A 21,096-nucleotide genomic window follows, 5' to 3' on the forward strand; every position below is an offset into this window, starting at 1 on the left:
AACCTATACATTCTGATAAAGCCACGTAAGTCCCAAATGTCATCTTAACCACTGTCACACTCACTCAGGACAATGACCTGTGTATGTCAGGTGGGCAACCACTGCTTTTCTCTTATGCCTAGTGTTCACAGAAAACAGTCCTTTTACAGAGCTTGTTGGGAGCCATATACTATAGTCATACTGAAGCCATTTTGAATATAGATCTAGGTCAGTGGAAAGATACCAGCTAGTAAAGTGCAAGAGGAACCAAGTCTTAAGACACCCTGCGGTTTCCAGATCACCTAGCAACCCACGCTGCTCTGACCACCCTTGGTGCTCATAACAGGAAGTTAGCTTATGCCCTACCAGCCAGCATCCTCTTGCGAGCATAAGGGGGTTTTAGAAATACCTGCCAGCATTCTCTTGCGAGCATAAGGGGGTTTTAGAAATACCTGCCATCATTCTCTTGTGAGCATAAGGGGCTTTTAGAAATAGCAACCCAGAAAGAGCTGTGAAACCATACCCCGGACCCTACTTCCTCTTTCCCCTCATCCACAGATCCTGTTTTGCAGAGTATAAAGGCTTGTGTGTGAAAAATAAAATTTGGTCAGCTTGATCAGACATACTGTCTTGCTGTCTGTTTCTTGTGCCTCTTGTCCCCCATTCTCTCCTGAGTTGGTTGCAACCCCCGTTGACTGTCCTGCTGGATGGGACAATAGCTAATGGTTATTTTGTGGGGGAAAAACAAAAATAAATCACTAAAGTTGAATGAATTGCATCTTGGGGGAAACAGTGGATTGTGTTGTGATTTTGCAGGGCAGAAAGTCAGCTCTTGGCATTATGAGCAGTTGTGGACATTTAGGGATTTATTCCCTGCCTCAATGCTCTCTGGAGAATCTGACCTATCCCCCTCTAAAATTAAAAAGACATTTATTCCCAATTACGAGAACTTAAGCAGTGGAGACAGGTGGCACCATATCAAAAACCATCAGGATAAATCAATCCAGGCAACTTGTAGCTTAATGGTTTACCCTCGGTTCTTCTATAGAAGCCCCTTTGGGGTAGTCCCTGCTGCACACATTTATTTGTCTGCAAGGTCTCTGTGCCACCCCTGGCTTCTGCCAACCAGAAGGCTATCAACAGATGCTACCCCTCAATCATGGAGCAAAACTGTGAGGTAAACTTCCGGAGTCTGTGCTGGTCTGACATTAGAACAAGGTGACTGTGAGACCCTTAGGAGGAGCTACACTGAGAACTTAGATGTGGGCTCCAGGCGCTGTTTCTCAACAAAATTGGGACCAATTTTTAAAAAACAAAATCTGGCCCAACATGAAGTTCGAACTGTCTCTCCCCTCCCCTCCGCATGATCTGGAGAAATGTGAGTCCTGAAGGTTCAAGGCCAATACTGCAGAATGAGGCCACCAAGGTCTCGCTACTGGCCCCCCTCCCGCCCTGGGGACCTGAGCAGACGCTCTCACACACTCACCACTTCCCAGCGTCTAAGGAGTCGGGCGTCCTTCCCAGGGATCCTGCGCTGGAGGATGGTCACCGCAGCAGGCGATGCAGAGCCTGCAGCCTCTCACGAGCAGAGCGGGTCTCAGGGCGGCAGGGACTGCAATGTTCCGGGCTTCTCTCTGTCCGGGGCCTCTCACGAGCGGAGGATGATCACGGCAGCAGGGGCTGCAGAGCCTGGAGCCTCTCTCACGGGCAGAGGACGGTCACAGTCACGGACGAAGCGGCTGCACTTCCCATGGACTCTCTCACAAGCAGAGGACAGTTTCGTGGCAGCAGGGGCTGCAGAGCCTGGAGTCTCACGAGCAGAGCAGGTCTCGGGGCGGCAGCGGCTGCACGGTTCCGGGATTCTCTCACAGCAGAACCAGGAAGTCGAGTTTGGCCGCTTCTGCAGGGCTTCCTGGGCGCGCGTGATTGGACGTTGGCACAGACCGTCAGAGGATGCGCAGCCAATCAGAATCGCACGGGTGTGAGGGCGGGAGGGGGAGTGAGGCTCGCTTCAGTGCTGACGCAGCATTCCCGTCTGCAGGGCTTCCTGGGAGCGCGTAATTGGACCGTTGGCACAGACCGTCAGAGGATGCGCAGCCAATCAGAATCGCACGGGTGTGAGGGCGGGAGGGGGAGTGAGGCTCGCTTCAGTGCTGACGCAGCATTCCCGTCTGCAGGGCTTCCTGGGAGCGCGTAATTGGACCGTTGGCATAGACCGTCAGAGGATGCGCAGCCAATCAGAATCGCACCGATGTGAGGGCTGGAGGGGGAGTGAGGCTTGTCTCAGCGCTGAAGCGGCCTCCCCTTCTGCAGCTTGAGCCTCCCCACAGCAGGAGACCCTGTCGGCTCAGAGAAATCCGCCTGCTGGCCGCTCTCCTGCCCTCTCTGTTCGCGAACTCCGGAAAGTGTGACAGCCTTCACCAGTTACAATTCACTGAACCTGCAGTAGATTCTTTCTCCGTTGTATCGGCCCTTTCCCGTTAGGTCGTTTTACTTTTTTTTTGCGGGAAATGCCAAATGCCTACTAGATGACTGAAATAAAGACGAGTTTAAATGCAGACGTCCGGTGTCCTCGAGCCACGTTAGGTACTGCAGGTTCTGGTTAGAGCCCCAGGGAAGACGCCGCAGCGCCGAGGCGGCCTGGGAGACGCGAGGCCCCCAGCCCCCAGGGAAGACGCTGCAGCGCCGAGGCAGCCTGAGGCCCCGAGTGCTGCCAGGGCCGCTCAGGGTCGCTGTGAGAACGGACAGTGCTGGAGCGGACAGGCCAGCATCCACCAGGCGGGTGGATTTCCTCTCTCGGTTTGCTGCGGGAAATGCACAGCAAGATGAGCAGCTGTGGGCCTGCGCAGGGCGGGCGGGTGGGCCTGGGAAGGAGGACGGACGGGGTGACGCTAGGCCTGTGCGGCTGGAGGGGCGGGGAGAGGGGAAGGGAGAGGCGGAGAGAGGTGGGGATTGCCGGAGAGGAAGGGGAGAGGGGCGGGGAGAGAGGGGGGAGAGGCGGGGAGAGGCGGGGAGAGCCAGGGAGAGGGGCGGGAAGAGCCGGGGAGAGCCGGGCTGGCACAGGGCGGAGGCAGGGAGAGGCGGGGAGGCGGCCTCAGCCTAGCCTTCTGGGAATAGCCGTGCCTTGGAGCGACGGCAGCTCCGCCCTCGGCCCCAGCGCTCGGCTACATCACTTCTCCCACCCCTTCCCACCCGCTCGCTTCCGGCAGGGCCTGCGGCTGCGCGCGTCACGTCTCTCCCCCACCGCCTGTCCCTCGGCAGGCCACTGTCCACTGCCCACTGCCGGGTGAGAACAGCCTCGAGCGTCCGTCCCTAAGGACTCGGGAGCCGGGGGCGGAGGTCTGCGGGCCTCGTGGGCTGGCACCTTCACCCGGGTGTTCGCCGGGTGCCGTCGCCATCTTCGTCGTGAGGCTCGCGGACGGCCTGGCGGAGGGAAGGGCCGAGATGGCGGCCCCGAGGAGGCTGCGGGCTCGCCCCGGACTGCTGACGGCGGGCTGTGCCCTCCGGACTCCGCACCGCTTAGGCTTCATCCAGAGCGCTGTGACGCCAGTCTCTGCGCTCCCCGGCTGGCTTTATAAAATACAGAACTGAAGAACATCTGAAAATACAGTATACATTTATTTTTTCAGTCTCATTTATCTTACGGGTGTTAATTTCCTGGTCTGTATTTTGTATTTTAATATTGTTCCATATCTGTTTCTTATTAGTACATAGCAACTTGCTTGAGTATCGCATTTTTGGTTTTGGTTTCTGTTGGATTACCTACATACATAAAAGTTCTATTAATGTAAATTGATAGTTCTTAAAACTTGACAACTATGTATACAATTTGCTTACTGTGTTTAATTTCCCGTGTGAGACTGAGGAACTAAAATAAGAGCTAAGTAGTACTTAAGTGTGCTGATAGATGAATTATGAAATTAGTGTGCTAAGCAATAGATAAATAGTACTAGGATGATACTAATAAGGAATTGCATTGGGGTGTAATATTAACAAATAGTTAAATAAACGAATGTCTGGCAAAAAAGAAAATCAAGTTAATGGCAAAAGTATGCAAGTGTTAGCAGAAAACATTAGGGATAGCATTAAAAGAGTAACTAGTAATAAGGTAACTAAAGCACATATGTAAGCATTAAGAGATAGCAGTTAGCAAAGAGTTGGATAACTAATGGCAATTAAAATATGGGATAAGTGATGTTAAAGTTATGCTGACTGATCAGTGGCTAAGCTAACCACTAATTCTGGCTGCTGTAATGAGAGCTTCGCTTGCTGTAAGGAGAACCAAGGTAAAGTCATGACAGGCCTTGAGCAGGCCTCAAGACAGAGTAGGCCTAAGTTTCAGTCCCTAGAATTGAGACAGTGGATTCCCCCGAAGTGGGCCACCACACACCATAGACACAGCCAAGCCTAGACAGAGCCAACCAATTAGAGGAGACTTGAAAGGTCCCTAGTCATCAAGTGGTCAGCTTCTCAAACTTGGAAGCCACTCCCCCATCACCACCTAGGTGTTCCCTTCTGCCCAGCTGTGATGCTCAGCTATTACCTCCTGGAACCTGAGAGGGAGCAGTATTGCATGGTTGTATAACCACCCCCCCTCACAATCCCCTATAAAGGCTCATGATAGGGAGGGGCTCAACACTCTGGCACTCCCTACTACCTGCTTGCTCTGGCTTCCCACAGTCTTTGAGGACAGCACGTAAGCATGGGCCCTGTTTGTCTGTAGTCCTCATCCTCTGTTCACTGCTTGGGCAGGATAGTGACGATATTAATGCTAAAATGCTTTGTATTTCTGATGTGTGTAGTTTCGAGAGTTCCGGGAGAGGTAAGACCTGACAATAATGGATAGGTCTTCAGCTTAACGGATGGACTTCAGGGTAATGACCATTTGTACCTCTTGGGATTATAGTTTGACTGGATTGCTGTATCTGACTTTTCAATAAAAATAAATAAATCTTAAAAAAAATTATACTTCTGGCACTTTCAATGCTGAATTTTCTGTCAAGGTTGAAAGAATAAAATCAAAATGCTAGAACTGCAGTCAGAACAGGATGAGAGCTGGACACCCTGTCCCAAGCTCTGGGGCTGAAGCCTTCAGGCAGTTAGCTTCATGTCTGACCAAAAGTAAAGTCATGAAACTGAAGTCTCCAAGAAATTCTGACAATGCCCATTTGACTACAGCTGACACAACGAACCCATCTTAGAAAATGCAACTTGGCAAAGGATCTGAGCTCGAGTTTTTTAAAGGAAAAAAAAACCACTTTCTTAAATATAAAGTGAAAATATGAAATTAAATTTAAAATCTGTTATTACACAAAGTGTAATTTTCAACATTTATATAGAAAAAGAGTTCCAAAGTTTCAAACCAAACATGAGAGTAGATACCGTCCATGCTTGTAAGGTTTCACAGGTGAGTACATGTTCTTGGGATCCAACACCACCATCACACAGACAGACATGAACAGTGATGGTTGTGGGCCCAGCCACAGGCTCACCTGCTGGCACTGCTCTGGGTCCCCATCGGCACCAAGGCCATTGGGCAGGCTAGGGTACAGGGTGTAACAGAGCCACTGTCTGCTCAGGCTCATTGGCAGGCTATCATTTGTGTGTGTGTGTGTGTGTGTGTGTGTGTGTGTGTGTGTTTCTTCCTCCAGATGTACTGGTGTGTCCCCAGTTGCCCACAGGGGACCCCCTGCCGCTGCTGCCCACAGCTTCCAAATAGCCATGAGAGCCTTTCATGGATAATGTCATGCTGTTATACCACTTACAATACAGATGGACACTGGACTACAGGGTGGAGGAGATGGCCATGGATGATGAATGATGGACATTCAGTGAGGTAGTCCCTTTGCCAGCAGCTTGTCTACAAGGAACTGCAGCCACCACAAGAGTCAGCAAAGGTATGATGAACCTGGTCTGATGTTTGGTTACCATGATCATCATTCTGGAAGACATGGACTGAGGTTTGCTATGAGGCATCAACTAGACTGGTTAATTTGATAAGCACTAGATGTGGTAAAAGGTAGCATGTCTGAGTCAATGTTGTTTCCAGAGAGTGACAACATAAAAGGTGCAGAGGAGTTGAAGAGAGAAGCTGGGGTTAGAGTCGGGCACCTGTGTGGAGGGTGACCTTGCTTCCAGTTCTGGGCCTTGACCCACCTGTGGTAGACGATCACTTCCTTAGTGACTCATGATCCTTCCTAAAATACTTTCTAAATAGGTAGGGGTGAGATCTCATAAGTGGTGACTTGGCATGAGCGAGAACTGTGGAATTACAGGTCAGCTGGGAGGGCAGAGACTCCAGGAAGGAGACAGAAGGCCTCCTTGCCCAGAGTAACTTTTTCCCCCAGTGACACCTTGGAGGTGCTTTCATGCTTTCCCAATAAGCATCGGTACTCAAGTTAACAAATTAGCTTAGAACAAAACTATACCCCAGATCAGAATACCTGTGTTAACTTTCCTGGAACTCCCTGCCCATATGAGACATGCAAATGACTAACCAATTAATTCTTGTGACAGAATTCTGAATTTGAACAATTTTGATTAATCCTAGTGGCATAGCCTAACGTAATTTAACCTGATATGGTAACTAATGTTTTGCAGAAGTTTAACCTGTTTGAACTAAGTTTGAAGTGTTGCTTTGCCTGACATATGAAAACAGAAACCGTGGAAATAAAACTTTCGTCAGTTTCCCACAAGACTGCCTTTTTAGACCCCTTCCCTCCCCAGGTACCCGGAAGAAAAAATTACAAAGCACAATGCAGGTGAATTTAACACTTCACTTCACCTGTATGAGCTGTAGGAGTTCCTACCAATATTATTTCCAACAGCAGAACTTGCACCCATGGATTGTGGCTTTCAAGATCTTGTTGATACAGGCATCTCCTTCTTTTATCCTAACACTAATTTTCAAGTAATTGAGGTTTCTTCCATATAATTTAAAAAATTCTACGAGAAGAATCCCCAGGCTCTCATTAGGTCTCTGGGCATTAATTCGTGGATGCAGCTGGAGAAAGCCAATGGCCACCAGAATGAGGCTGTATGAGCTGACTCCTGTCAAAACTCATTCAGGTCCCTCTGAAGCAGGAACTGTTTCAATACTAAAACCAATTAAAGCTGCAATTAATATTTTTTCATGCAGTCCTTGATGGCCTCTGCTGCCCATCTATCTTAAAGCTGCTATCCACTTGAACTTCACCCACATGAACTGTAAGTTTAATTATCAATATTGTGGTTTTCTAAAGGACCTTGATGGAGCATGTCTCCACCATGTTGTGCTTTGCGAATGACTGCTCCAACAGCTGCAAACAAGGACATGCCCACTTTCCAAACAATCCGGTCTATGTACTTGTGCTAACACCACCAAATATCTGCACATCAACCATCAGGTTCACCATCCATTTCATCATCTCCTTTCTCTTGGCTGCTTCTTCAGAACAATGGGACATGGTGTTATGACAAGCAATGATTTCCTCATGCAATCCCTGTGTCCTGAAACTCTTCCATGGTGATCAATACCCAGGGTGCCCTCTTCATTCAGCTGGCGGAGCCCTGGGAGGCTAGCACACAACAAGTAGTTGAGCCCCTAGGTGCTGGCCTTATTCTTCTGTTTTTAGATGCCCCTGGTGGAACTGATGCTTCAGCAGGGAGCCAGTGCATACAGGATCTCCTTCGAACACCATTGGCAAAATGAGCAAGGCACTGCTGTGCCTGCCAGTGTGCTCAGTGCCACAAATTGAGGCAGAAGTAGGACATGAAGCCAGAGCCACCATGGCCCATGCCCTGTGAAGTCTGCCAGATCTATATCTACAGGAAATTGGCCCACCCTTTCAGCTGTGCTGGATCCATGCTATGTGTAGAGCCATCCACACACCAGCCCGCATCCCCAGCACTGCTCACACTTTGTGTGTGGCCATGGGGACAGAATAGGCCCTCTGACCAGTGCAGGTGCTCAGGTTCCTGCTTACTCTAACTTCCATAAGGCCATGGCTGCCACTCAGGCATTTGGCACACATCTGGTTGCAGGCATCTCCAGGCTCCGCTTCAAGTGAAGCTGAGCGGAGACATTTCATTCTGGCGCAGGAGAGGTCATCAGAGAGGGATGAGCAATGGGGCTGAGAGTCAAGCAGGGCACCACATGGCACCACAGGGCACCACAGGCTGCCTCAGTCAGAGAATAGGGGAAGGGGAGGACCACCATCTCTGCTCCAGTGAGGGGTGAGGAGGGAACAGGGTTGGGGGTGCTAATGGAGACTTTGGAAGTTTCATAACTTTTGCATTGGTCAAGGTTCTTTTTAAGGATGTGAAGCATTAAAAATGAAGGAAGGAGACAAAAGGTTGGGGGAGAAAAGAAATGAACAAGGGAAGGAAAAGAAAGCAAGAAAGAAAACAGCAGTGTCTTCCACAGCGGGACCACATTAGCAGAAATTAGCCCAGGGATGGTAGTTAAAGGATGAGTGGGAGCCAAATTCACTTGTCTGGTGCTTAGAGTTTGGTGACAGACACATCCTTATACTATATCTACATTCTTTGTAGCAAAAGGAGAGGGTGAGAACAAAGGAAAGGAGAATTGAGGATGGGTAGGAGAAAATAATGAAGAAAAAGAGGCAGGTAGAGCTGAAAGAAGGAATAAGCAAGTTCCCAGATTAGGTTGACCTAAGTAAATACAAAAACTTTATGCAGCACCAGCATTAATGTGATTTGGAATGCTAAAACACTGTGAATTAAGTATAGAGCAAGGCCATAGATGCCCAAGCTATTCTTGAAAGGGATGTCTTTTTTTTTTTAATGTCTTTATTTTTCACAATCTTTACATGGTTAATTAGGGCACAAAGGTTCAAGGGGTACAGGAAAGTGGGGAAGACTTTTATTTTCGCACTGTCTTTTTTTCTGTATCTGGGGTAAAGGGGGAGATAAAGGGAGAAGCCCCGCCCAGCCTCCCACTCATCCCAGATCCCCAATGTGGGGCATGCTCCAAGGATCTTGCTCAAGTGGTTTTGATAGTTCAACAGTTATGAATTGCTGCCAATCTCGAAAAGGGATGTCTTAATAATATGTAGCTTAACTAGTAAGGACTGTTCAGCACTTTGACATGACTGCCTGCTTGTGGCCTGAAACAGAAACTGCCCAGTTAGCTGTGGCCTCCCTCCTGGGACCACAGGACTTGGGGAGCCTTAACCCTTAGGTGGGCCATGTATTGTTGTAGAGGAAGAATGAAGCTACTCTACTGAATGACTTAGTACTACTATGGTATAGATGGAGGACAGCTGTCTGAGCTGGGAAATCTTGGGAAATCTTGGGAAATCATGAAGGCTATCCCTTTATCTAAAGGACAATGTTGCGCAAGGATGTCCTGCATCCACAGGTCCCTATTGCCTGAAGCTATCTTGCAACCAAAGCCCAATGTCATTTCAGTGTTCTGTTCTCACCCACAGGTGTTGTGGGCTGAGGAGTTGATTTACATTCCTTAAGCTGAGCACTCAGGAATCGGGGCTAAGGCAGTAGCTCCTAGCCTTTGCAGACTCATTGGCGTCCTATTGTCCTGTTGATGGGCTTGGGGGAAAGAGGAGATAATATGGTAATAAAGAGGCTGGTGGAGAGACGGCTCGGGGAGAGACGGCTCCCAGCACTTGTAACACCATCATGGTCTCCGTGTGTCGGTGCTTTTCGCTCGGACATTCGCCGTGCCTACTATGCCGGCTCAGCTAGCCGCAACACACAGGCACTGTCAAATGGAACAGAAATGCTCCTGTCTCACGTAGGCATCCTACACCCACAGGACACTGTTATTCAAAGTTATCCCTACAACCAAATGCTTTAGTTGCATGAGGCCATCTCTGCAACTAAAAGACTCTATCTCATGAGGCCTTCTCTTCACACACAGGTCCCTGTTGCACGAGGCTGTCCTGCACCCAAAGGCCAATGTTATACAAAGCTGTCCTCATTCACATGCGCTGTTGTACAAGGCCATATCCATGACCAAAGGCCAATGCTGCACAAGGCCATGCCTGTAGCCAGAGGCCAATGTCACATGAGTGCAACCTGCACCCATAAGTCCCTGTCACAAGAGGCCATCCATGCACCTAATGGCTTCTGTTGGACCAGCTCCTCCTGCATGCACAGATGCTTTTTGCATGTAGATACCATGAGCAGGCCTCTGGCTCTAAAGGCCATCCACGATCCATTGCCCTGTACCACAGATCACTGTGGCATGAAGTGATGCCTACAGCCAAAGTCCTCCATCACACTAGCCATCCCTTAACCACAGATGCTTGTCTTCAAGGCAGTGCTGGCAAGAACAGGGACTGGTCCTGAAGGCATCCTGCATTATAAGCCCAACTCACATGAAGCACTCCTGCACACGTGGGTCTATGTCAAACAAGGCCATCCCTGCACCTACAGCCAAAGAAGCATGAAGTCCTCCCTGCACTCACAGGCTGCTGTCACATGAAGCCTTTCCTGAACAGAAAGGCCCTTGTATTGTGATGTCATCCTGCACAAAGGCTTTAGTTGCTCGAGATAAGCCCTACAACCAAAAACGAAAATTGTACAGGTCAATCTTGCATGCACAGATGCCATTCCCCGACGCCATGCCTGAAAGAAAACACCTCAGTTTGGAGAAGCCATCAGTGCATCCATATGCTTTAGATGTGCAAGGATGCCCTGCATCCACAGATTCATTTCACACAAGACCATCACTTCACGCACAGGCCGCTGTCACAGGAGAGCATTCCTGCACTCCAATACCCCAGCTACTCGAGGCCCTCCTACAACTACAGATCTCTCTCATGAGGTTCCTGTAGCACAAGGCTATCCCTACACACAAAAGACACCCTCACTCAAAGCCATGGCTGTACCCAAGGCACTTGTTGCATTGAACCAGTTTTTTGTCTTCCATGTAATCCCTGCAAACACAGGGGCTGGTCCTGTGAGGCCATCTCTTGAATTACAGGATCAAGTCATCTGTAACTGACTTGCATTCAGGCTTGTCACACAAAACCATCCCTCACTCAAAGGCCAATGTCTCATGATGTCATCCTGCACAAACAAGCCTCTGTCACACAAAGCCATCACTACAAAAAAAGGCCAATGGCAAATGAGGATGCTCTGCACAGAGATGTCCCTGTCACATGAGGCCATTCTTGCACCCAAAGGCCCCTGTTAGCCATCTCAGCCCACATAGGTCCTTGCACCATGAAGCCACCCCTCTACAAATAGGTTCTTGTCACCTTAACTGAACCTGCAAAGGCCGAAGTTACACAAAGCCATCCCTGCACCAATAGGCTGTTGTATAAGGACATCTCTGCAAGGAAAGGGAAATGCTGCACAAAGCAATCCTGCACCCACAGTTCTCTGTCACATGAGGTTATCCATGTACAAAAAAGACCACAGTTGTTCCAGACCATTCTGCACCCACAGTTCCCTCACACATGATGCCGTCTGTGCATGCAAAGGCCAAAGCTGCATGAGGGCCATGCCTGTACCCAAGGCACTTGGTGCACTAAACTGTCCCTAACCCTTCTGCTTTTGCAGAGCCAGAGCTGCTGGCAGCTTCTTTCCACCACCAGCTTTGCTCTCTTCTGAGAGCTCCTGGTTTTTTTTTTTTTTTTTTTTTTTTTTAAGATTTATTTATTTTATTACAAAGTCAGATATACAGAGAGGAGGAGAGACAGAGAGGAAGATCTTCCGTCCAATGATTCACTCCCCAAGTGAGCTGCAACGGCCGGTGCGCGCTGATCCGAAGCTGGGAACCAGGAACCTCCTCCAGGTCGCCCACGCGGGTGCAGGGTCCCAATGCTTTGGGCCGTCCTCAACTGCTTTCCCAGGCCACAAGCAGGGAGCTGGATGGGAAGTGGAGCTGCCGGGATTAGAACCGGCGCTCATATGAGATCCCGGGGTGTTCAAGGCGAGGACTTTAGCCGCTAGGCCACGCCACCAGGCCCGAGCTCTTGGTTTTGGTGAATTGCACAGGGAGATGTCAGAGCAGGCCTGAGATCATGCATGTGTTTGTCCCAAGGGTGGTGGCAGGAGGAGGACCCAGGTTAGTGTGGTGCACTCATGTGCCGTGCCTGGGGTCTCATACATGCACTTGTGTCCCAGGTTAGTGGAGAGGAAAGGTCCCAGACCTGCATGTGTGCCAGAACAGAAAGTCTGAGAACCCATCTATGATCTTAGATCTCTGGTGAACAGACCAACATGCCAGACACAAGGACTATAGATGATCTGGGAAGGGGTATGAGGATGTAAAGGCGAACCACTAAGGGAGTATGATGCATGTGAGAAATGACTTCTGGGAGATTTCCACCAAGAAGGCCACTGTACTTGCAAGTGAATGAGGGGGGCTGAGATTAAGTGGTTTGGGGTGGGGAGAACTGGAGAATGTTTCTGAGTCAGACTGATATGCCTGCCCAAGTGGGACCCCTGAGTTGGGCTAATTAGTATTGAACACCATTGACTATCACTTACTGGTGCACACTGAAGCTAGTGCTGGGGGCATGACTGGCAGGGCAGGATCATTAGTGCCTGCCAGTGAGTCAGAACAGAGGATGGGTCATGTTAGGCTTGGACATTCACTAACCAGCACTAAAGAGAACCAGATCCAGGGGCAGATTCTGTGGGGATATGTGGACCCACCCTGTGATCTGAAATTTCTGCTGGTTTGTGTAAGAGCTGGGGGCTGACAGGCTGAGCTAGGCATGACCATGGAACTTTCCAATACTCATGGGTGCTGGAATTGGGTACAGGTCAGGCTAGTCCAGACTAGCGCCTGCAGGCACACCCAAGAATAAGGTGTGGGGTGGGCTAGGCCATAACATCCACCAGCTCATACGTAGGCTGGGTTTGAGGGACTAGACTATGCTGATAAGGGCCTAGCACCTGCTGGCATGTGTAAGATCTGGGATTGGGAGTGGACCTGGTAGGGGAACATGGGGAAACTCCCTGGTGGGCCATAGTACCCACTGGTGAGCATGTGATTCAGGCCTGGGTGCTGGTCAGACCAGGCAAGGTAATTTCACCTGTCAGCAAGTGTGAGGCTTGATTCTAGGAGATGGGGGCAGATCGGGCAGGGTCAAACCTTAGCACACTGGCATATGCGGGTGTCAGGCTGAAGTGTGGACCATGCCAGCATAGGCTATCACACCTGCCAACTTGCGTGAGCCTGGGATGGAAGCGAACTGGGCGGGGCTAAGATGTAGCACCCGCCAGTGAGAGTTGGGACTGGGAGCAGGCCACAATAGTCCAGGCTACAGCATTCAATTGCAAAGGACAAGACAGGAGATGGGCTATGCTGAACTGGTTCAGAGCAACCACTGGCATGTGCAATATCTGTGGCTCTCTGGAAACTGGCCTGGTTGGGGAGCTAAGGAGGCAACCTGGCTGAGCTGTGGTTCCCACTGGTGAGTACAAGAGCTGGAAATGGAGTGGCAATCTGGGCTGAACATGAATGTAGTGTCCCTCAGCGTGGGTGTAGACTGGGTCTGCAGTGTTCCAGACTGGGGTAGACTCCAGTATCTACTGATGCTTGTGAGAGCCAGGGTGGGTGAAGGACAGGCGGGGCTAGGTCTCAGCTCTCACTGAACCATGTGAGAGCTGTTTCTTTGCATGGATCAGGTGTGACTGGGCTGTAACACACAACAGTAAGAACCAGAAGAGGTGTGGGCCAGTTGGGCAGGGCCACTGTTCCTTCCAGGACAGGAGGAAGACAAGTCTCAATCTGGGCCAGGAATCTACCAGTGTGTACAAGATCTGCCACTGGGAGAAGACATGATAGCGGAACTTGGGGAACTCCTCTGTCAGAATGCAGTACCCAGAGATGAGTGCAACGACAAAAGCTGGAAACATCCCAGACCAATCCAGTTTACAGTACCAACTGGTACATATGTGGGTCAGGTCTGGGGTACACACCAGACTGGGCCAGTTCTTGGTGCCCACTGGCAGATATGAGAACCAGAACAGGATAGAGAACAACACAGGTTGAGGCACAATGCCAGTCAGTTCACATTAGTCTCAGGACTGGTGGGCGGCTCGACTGGGCTGGACTGCGCTGCGGCACCCAGCAGTTTGAGCTGGAATTGGGCACAGTCCAGGGAAGGCCAGATTGCAGTGCCTGCTGGTTAGTGCTGGGGTAAGGAAGACCATGCCAGGCTGGGCTGTGCACCTACCAGTACATGATGGAGTCCAGAGGGGAGGTTACGAGCCTGGTTGGGGGCAGTGTGGGCTTCCCTGCTAGGCCACTCATCCCACAGGTGAACATAGGGGCTGGGACTGGGGGCAGACTGAGCTGGGAAGGGCTGCAGCACCTGTTGGCCTGCATGTGAACTGGGTTAGGGAGAGACCCCGGCTGGGTTGACTGGGCCTTCTAGCACATTCATGGGCCCAACTGAGTGCAGGCTGGCTGGTTTTTGCCATGGCATCAGCTGGTCAGTGCTGGGACTGGGGACATATCGTGTCAAGCTAGACTGCCATCACCTGGAGAGTGATCTGGGAATGGGAGTGGTCCCAGTTGGGAGGTTGTGGGCACATCTCTGATGGGCTGCAACTCCTACTGGTGAGCATGAGAACTGAGGTTGGAGAAAAGCCTGGCTAGACAAGTGGTGGCACTCACTGGCATTAGTGTGGGCTAGATAGTGGGGTCGGTTGGGTTGAATTACACTCCAGTTCCCATTTGTATGTAGGAGAACTGAATGGAATGTCAGACAGACTGAGCCAGTCTTCTGCACATATTGGCAAGTACAGGAATCAGATAGGGGTGGTCCAGGTGGGGGTTATTAGGGGTCTCTCCGACTAGGCTACTGCTCCTGCTGGTGTACTTGAGGGCCAAGTATACAATGGGCTGGGTTTACAAACTATTAATACAAGCAACAAGGACTATATCCCAACTGCCAAGGAGGCCACAGGGAATTGGATGCCCTCGGAGGCCGAGTACTCTGAGGTCACCCACCCCCAACCGGAGCTTCCGCTGGTGATGGAAGAAGTCCAAACACTACCGTACAGAAACCAACGTCATCGGAAAGACAACCAGAAGCCCTGAGCGGTCCGCAGAAACAGAAGAACAATAAACGTCCTTCGGGACCAGGGAGGAGAGCTTTCTCTGGTCCGAGCTGGCTCCACCTCTGGACTCCCATCCTTCCTTATAATGACCATCAGGATCGCTCCGAAAACCCCTCATAGCAAACAAACAATCATACAAACTAAAAAAACCTAAAATAAATAGACAAACAACAAAAAGAAGAGCTTGGAATCTGACAGGAAAGAGCTGGCATGGATTTGCTCATGCCTCGCTGGGTGGGACACGAAGATTAGTCACTCTTCACTGTGGTGTTGGGGACTTTCCTGCACCCCCCCCCAAAAAATGTTCAGCACCTTAATTGTTGACAAATGTCTTGTTAGAGTTACAAGCCAGTCTAGATTACCCCAAAATCTGCCAAGATCAGTAAAATTATACTTCAACACAACAAATGGCTAAATACTAAAATGAAATAGATATGAGACAGCTGAATGGTACCTTACAGCCATTTTAAGGTATATAGCAGCCGGTCCTGTATACAAACTAAAATTGAAATGTCAATGAGCAAATCATAGATTGTGGTTAAAAACTTGTTTTTTTGTTTTTTTTTTAAACATACTGGTTACTCAAAACCATGTCAATTCCATAATGTTACAAATTGCTGTTAGTGTTATATTGGGACTCTTAATTGGCTGGGATGATATTCTACCAGCTCCAACTTTGGACCAGAAATGGTCTCCCCAAGAAACTGTTCAACCCATCTGGACAATAAGTAGCTGGACTCTATGTTTGGTATATGTTTGCAAGGAAAGAATCTTGATTGAATTTGAACTGTAATACTGCACCAAGGTGGAGGAATCCACCAGGGGGGAGGGGCGTGGGGAGGGGTGGGGGGATTCCCAGAGCCTATGAAACTGTCACATAATGCAAAATAATTAATAAAAAAACAATGGGCTGGGTTGGGCTTGGCTGCAGTATCTGTTGGTTTGCGTGTGATGTGGGGCTGGAGACAAAACTGACCCCCAGTGATTGCAACTACCAGTGTGTGTGTAAATTGATGTTGGTGACAGACTGAGCCAGACCCCATACTGGCAACAACACACAAGAATAGGTCTTGGATCACCTCAGGTGAAGTTTCTTTGGGCTCCTACCAACTGAACCATTGGAGTCAGAACTCCAACCATGGGGAGAATTGCAGGTTTGATGGAGTTATCAATGGGTGCATGTGTCAGAACTGCTTATCCTCAGTGCCTAAGATGAAGCAGTAGACAGCATGCCCAGATGCACATAGAGGATATGGCAGTCCATTGGGGTTTGCAGAGGACATCTGGTACCATAGCAGAGGATGTAGGGTAGAACAAATTGGACAACTACCACAGCCAAGCATTGACAGTAAATATCTGGGCTAATGGAGACTCTAATGTGAATTATGTCAGCAATGGAACTTGGAAGGATTTCCTCATGTTTGGATTGGCAAGGTGGACATTTCAGAGCTATCAAAAATGCTTAAGTAGAACCTTTGGGGGCAAGCTCGATATCGGGGGCCCTGGGATGATATTGGGTGGCCCTTCTCCATCCCTGGATACTGATGGCAGTTAGGAAACTGAGTGCAGCTTCTCCCTTTATCCATCCCTCCTCCCAGATGCAGGAGGAATAAAAAGAAAATCTGCAAGCAATGGTCTCACTCATTTTACCCTAAACCCTTAACCTTTCCCACCCTGATCAATTTAAGTAAATATCATGAAAATGTCTATGCCAGGCCTCAATGGTTAAAACTTATATATTTAGGGCCCAGTGCGGCAGCCTAGTGGCTAAAGTCCCTACCTTGCATGCACCAGAATCCAATATGGGTGCTGGTTCATGTTCTGGCTGCTCCAGTTCCCATCCAGTCCCCTGTTTGTGGCCAGGAAAAGTAGTATAGGATGCTCCAGATTCTTGGGTCCCTATACCTACATGGGAGACTCAGAAGTTCCTGGCTCCTGGCTATGAATCAGCTCAGCTCTGACCATTGAGATCATATGGGGAGTGAAGCAGCAGATGGAATGTCTTACTCTCTGTATCCTTCTCTCTGTAAGCCAGAATTGCCAATAGAAATAAATAAATCTATTTTTAAAGTTATGTATTGTTTTGCAGGGGGCAGAATCCCAGTCTCTACAAAATTATACTATACAATTCAAAAATTCAAAATTAAAATTTAACAAAAAAGTTATGTATTTATGTATCTGTACACAGGTCTGCAAATTTGCATGATAAGACCTCTTCCGAGTTTTGATATTACTCCTAGGAAAGTCTGTTAATAAGTTTTAGAAGTAGAAACAGGGGCCCGGTACAATGGCTTAGGCAGCTAAAGTTCTCACATTGAACATGCCAAGATCCCATATGGGCATTGGTTCTAATCCCGGCAGCCCTGCTCCCCATTCAGCTCCCTGCTTGTGTCCTGGGAAAGCAGACAAGGATGACCCAAAGCCTTGGGATCCTGCACCCATGTGGGAGACCCGGAGGAGGTTCCTGACTCCAGGCTTTGGATCAGAACAGCACCTGCCATTGCAGTCACTTGGGGAGTGAATCATCAGATGGAAGATCTTCCTCTCTGTCTCTCCTCCTCTCTGTATATCTGACTTTGCAATAAAAATAAATAAATCTTTTTTTTTAAGAAGTAGAAACAGGATGGAGGGCTGCGGGAGAGGACGTCTAGCTCGGATCCCGAACCCAGCCCGCCATGTGCCTGCTGGCCGCCCGGCCGGGGAGCTCTGGGATAATGGATGTCTGAATGGCTGCTTAGATAGCTCTAGGGTGACCCCATTGTTTCTGGGACGTGAGTCAATCCTAAAGATTCCCAATGCCAGTAACTCTTCCTTTGAAGAACTTCCAATCCCTTAATAATGCTGAGCTTTGAACACCTATCAAGTAAAAGATAAGCTCCGGCTTGTCTAGCAGACTGGCACCTAATGGTCCTCAGAGCAACCACGGGCAGATGCGTGATTTGCGGCTAGGAACGGGCCCAATCTGGGAGGTAGGGGGACGCCACAGCTGGGATGAGGTTCCCACCAAGGGGTGTATGTGCTGGAATGGGGGCTGCGTCCTATCTAGGAAACAGTTGTAGTCACCCGAGGCACTAGTATGGGCTGGGATTGGATGCACCAGGCCGGTTCAGATCCCAGCACCATTTGGTGTTATGGAGAACCAGGGTAGATGTGGGACTGACTAGGCTGGGTCTCAATCCCCTTCTGAGCCATGTGTGAGCTGTATGTGGGTATGGACGAGCCATGGCCAGGCTGAAACATCCAACAACAAGAACCAGAATGGGGTGAAAGCCAGCCAGGAAAAGCCACTGTTCCTGCTAGGACAGGAGGTGAACCGAGTAGGGTTGGCTCAAGAACCCCCTGGCAAGCGCAAAATCTGGCATTGGGAGGGGTTCTGATGGAGGAGCCTGGGCAACTCCTCTGACAGGACACAGTCCCTGCAGGTAAGCGCAAGAAGCATGATAGGAAACAGCCCAGAATAGGCCATGGAAAGATTCCCAATGGCATGCATTCGGCATGGGTCAGGAGCAGACCAGGCTGAATCAATTCATGTTATCCACTGGCAAATCCGATCACCAGAACAGAGTGTGGGATGGGCCGGGTTTGGTTGCGACAAAACCAGTACACATTATGGAATGCCAGGGCGTGGTTGCCTGTACTGGATATGAATGCAGCACCCATCCAGCACACGAGAGACCCAGGAAGTAAGGGGCAGAGCTGGCGGGGGGATTAAGGGGCTGGTCCCCTCACTGGACAGCCAATCCCACTGGAGAGCTTTGGCTGGGATAGAGACAGACACGACTAAGCAAGGCTACAACACCTGTGCGCTGCATGTGGACTAGATCAGGGCCGCAGCATCAGCTGGCAGAAGCTGGCACTGGGGACTAATTCTGTCGGGTCAAATCACAGGACCACCTAAAGAGTGCATAAACCGGGACAGAGAGACCTGGGAGGGAAAAAGTGGGTTCCCCCTTCTTGGGTCACTATTCCCGTGGGAGGGCATGAAAACTAGGATGGGGGCTGGGATGGCTAGATAGAGAGGCACTCAACCACATATGTGAGGGCTGGATGGTTGAGTTGGTTAGATAGAACTAAGCTTTAATACCCATTGACAAGTACCAGAGTCAAATGGGATGGGGGACAGACTGGCCTTCTGCTTCACATACTGCCAAACCAGGGTAGGGGGCGGGCCTGGTGTGGGTTATTGTGGGTCATCCCGACTAGGCTGCAGCTCCCACTGGTTGATGTAAGGGCCGAACCAGACTGGACTGCAACACCCATTGGTTCCAGTGCAACTCGGGACTGAAAACAGAACCAACACAGCAATTGCAACCACCAGCTGATCGGGGTGATGGACTGTGCTGGGCCCTGTGCTTGCTAGGACATACAAGAAACTAATCTGGGAATACCTCAAAGTATCTTTGGAGCTCTCCCCAATTGAACTGCTGGACTCAGAACTCTAACCAAGAAAAGACAGAAGACAGAACAGGACAATCATTCATCTCAGCTACGTGTTGGCAGCGAAATATGGGACAAACGGAGACTTCATGATGGACCATATCAATCAGTGGACCACCTCATCGAGCGAAACTGGCAGTGACTCATAACTTGAGAACTATTAACACCACTGGAGCACATATCTCAGAGCATGCCCCACATCCGGGACTTGGGGTGGGCTGGAAACCAGGTGGGGCTTCTCCCTCAATGTCCCCCTCTACCTCAGATACATGATGGAAACAACATTGACATAATAGCATTGCCCACCTCCCTATCCCCCTGAACCTTTTTTTCTTTTTCTTGTTTTTCCTTTAACTATAGTTAACTATGTAAAGATTGTCAACAACAATGCAATATATAAAAAACAACTATAATAACTTAAAAAAAAAGAAGTAGAAACAGGATGGTGCAATATTTTTTTTCACATGCTTTTAAAAAATTTTGTTTTATAATGATTTCATGGTTGACCAGGATGGAAAGGATCAAAGTGCAGGGGAAATTGGGTGAACTCATCGTTTCCAAATTTGCTATTTCTTCTTGTTTCTGTGGGAAGGAGAGAGACAAAGAGGGAAGCCACACATGACTTTCTAAATGTCCCAGTGCCCAGGGATGAGAAGCCGCCACCTCACGTCAATCCAGAGTCACAATGTGTATATATTCCAAGGTTCTGACCAAGTGGTTTGGATAGTTCTAAAATCCTGTTGATTTCGCTGATCCAAGGATGATGCCACCGTGTTAATGTTCATCAGCTAACATAGTAAGCGTCAAGTCTCCATTCGCTGAGATTTTTTTCCTGTCATCATTTGACTGAGGTAGTTGTTCAGTTTGTTCTGTTCTTCTTCTTCTGCTATGGCACCAAATGAGCTGCCATATTCTTTTATAACAGGACTGGTGTCCACTGCTTTGCTTTTTTCACTAGGTAGGACATATTCTTGAAGGTAAGCCCAAGGACCCAGTCCAGGCCTCTCAAGCTTCGCTGGATTTCCCCACCCCTGGAGCTCACAAATCTGGCATCCACCTCGCAGGTAGGCTCCAAGACCCAGGCTAGGCAACCGAGTCCCTCTGGATCCCCTGTCTCCAGGGCTCATGGACCTGACACCAACCTAACAGATGAGCCCCAGGACCTGGGCCAGGTGACCAAAGCGTTACTGGATCCCCCACTCCTGAGGCTGACTAACCTGGCACTCCCCTCACGGGTGGGTCCAAGGAATCGAGCTGGGTGAACCAAGCTTGGACAAATTCCCCATCCCTGGGATGCATGAACCCGGCACCCATCTAGTAGGCAGGCCCCAGGACCTGGGCCAGGTGACGTGAGCCCCTGGGGCTCATGTACCTGCACTCATCTAGTAGGCGAGCCAAAGGACCCAAGCCAGGTGACCCAAGTCCCACCGGATCCCACAACCCTGGGACTCACAAACCCAGCACCCACCTTGCAGATGGGCAAGAGACCTGAACCAGGCAACATTTGTCCAGTGGATTCCCCTCCCCTACGGCTCACTAACCCAGCACCCTCCTCACAGGTGGGCCCAAGGACATGAGCCAAGAGTCCCACTGGATACCCAACCCCTGGGGCTCAAGAACCCAACACCCACC

The 21,096-nt window shown here is 49.7% G+C and overlaps 1 protein-coding gene and 1 pseudogene across 1 annotated transcript in view; both read right to left on the bottom strand.

Annotated features, from left to right (window-relative positions):
- The window catches only part of LOC118758875 (zinc finger protein 271-like), a 59,944-nt gene extending 58,429 nt beyond the window's left edge, over nucleotides 1–1,515 (bottom strand). The window contains exon 1 of the mRNA XM_036494906.2: nucleotides 1,466–1,515. The gene's annotated coding sequence lies outside the window, so the exon portion shown is untranslated. The remainder of the gene's footprint in view (nucleotides 1–1,465) is intronic.
- A 5,278-nt stretch (nucleotides 1,516–6,793) lies between these two features.
- On the bottom strand, nucleotides 6,794–7,658 carry LOC101535628 (terminal nucleotidyltransferase 4A-like; annotated as a pseudogene).
- Nucleotides 7,659–21,096: the final 13,438 nt, after the last annotated feature.

This window comes from Ochotona princeps, chromosome 3 (genome assembly GCF_030435755.1).
Source record: "Ochotona princeps isolate mOchPri1 chromosome 3, mOchPri1.hap1, whole genome shotgun sequence".
Classification (NCBI taxonomy): domain Eukaryota; kingdom Metazoa; phylum Chordata; class Mammalia; order Lagomorpha; family Ochotonidae; genus Ochotona; species Ochotona princeps.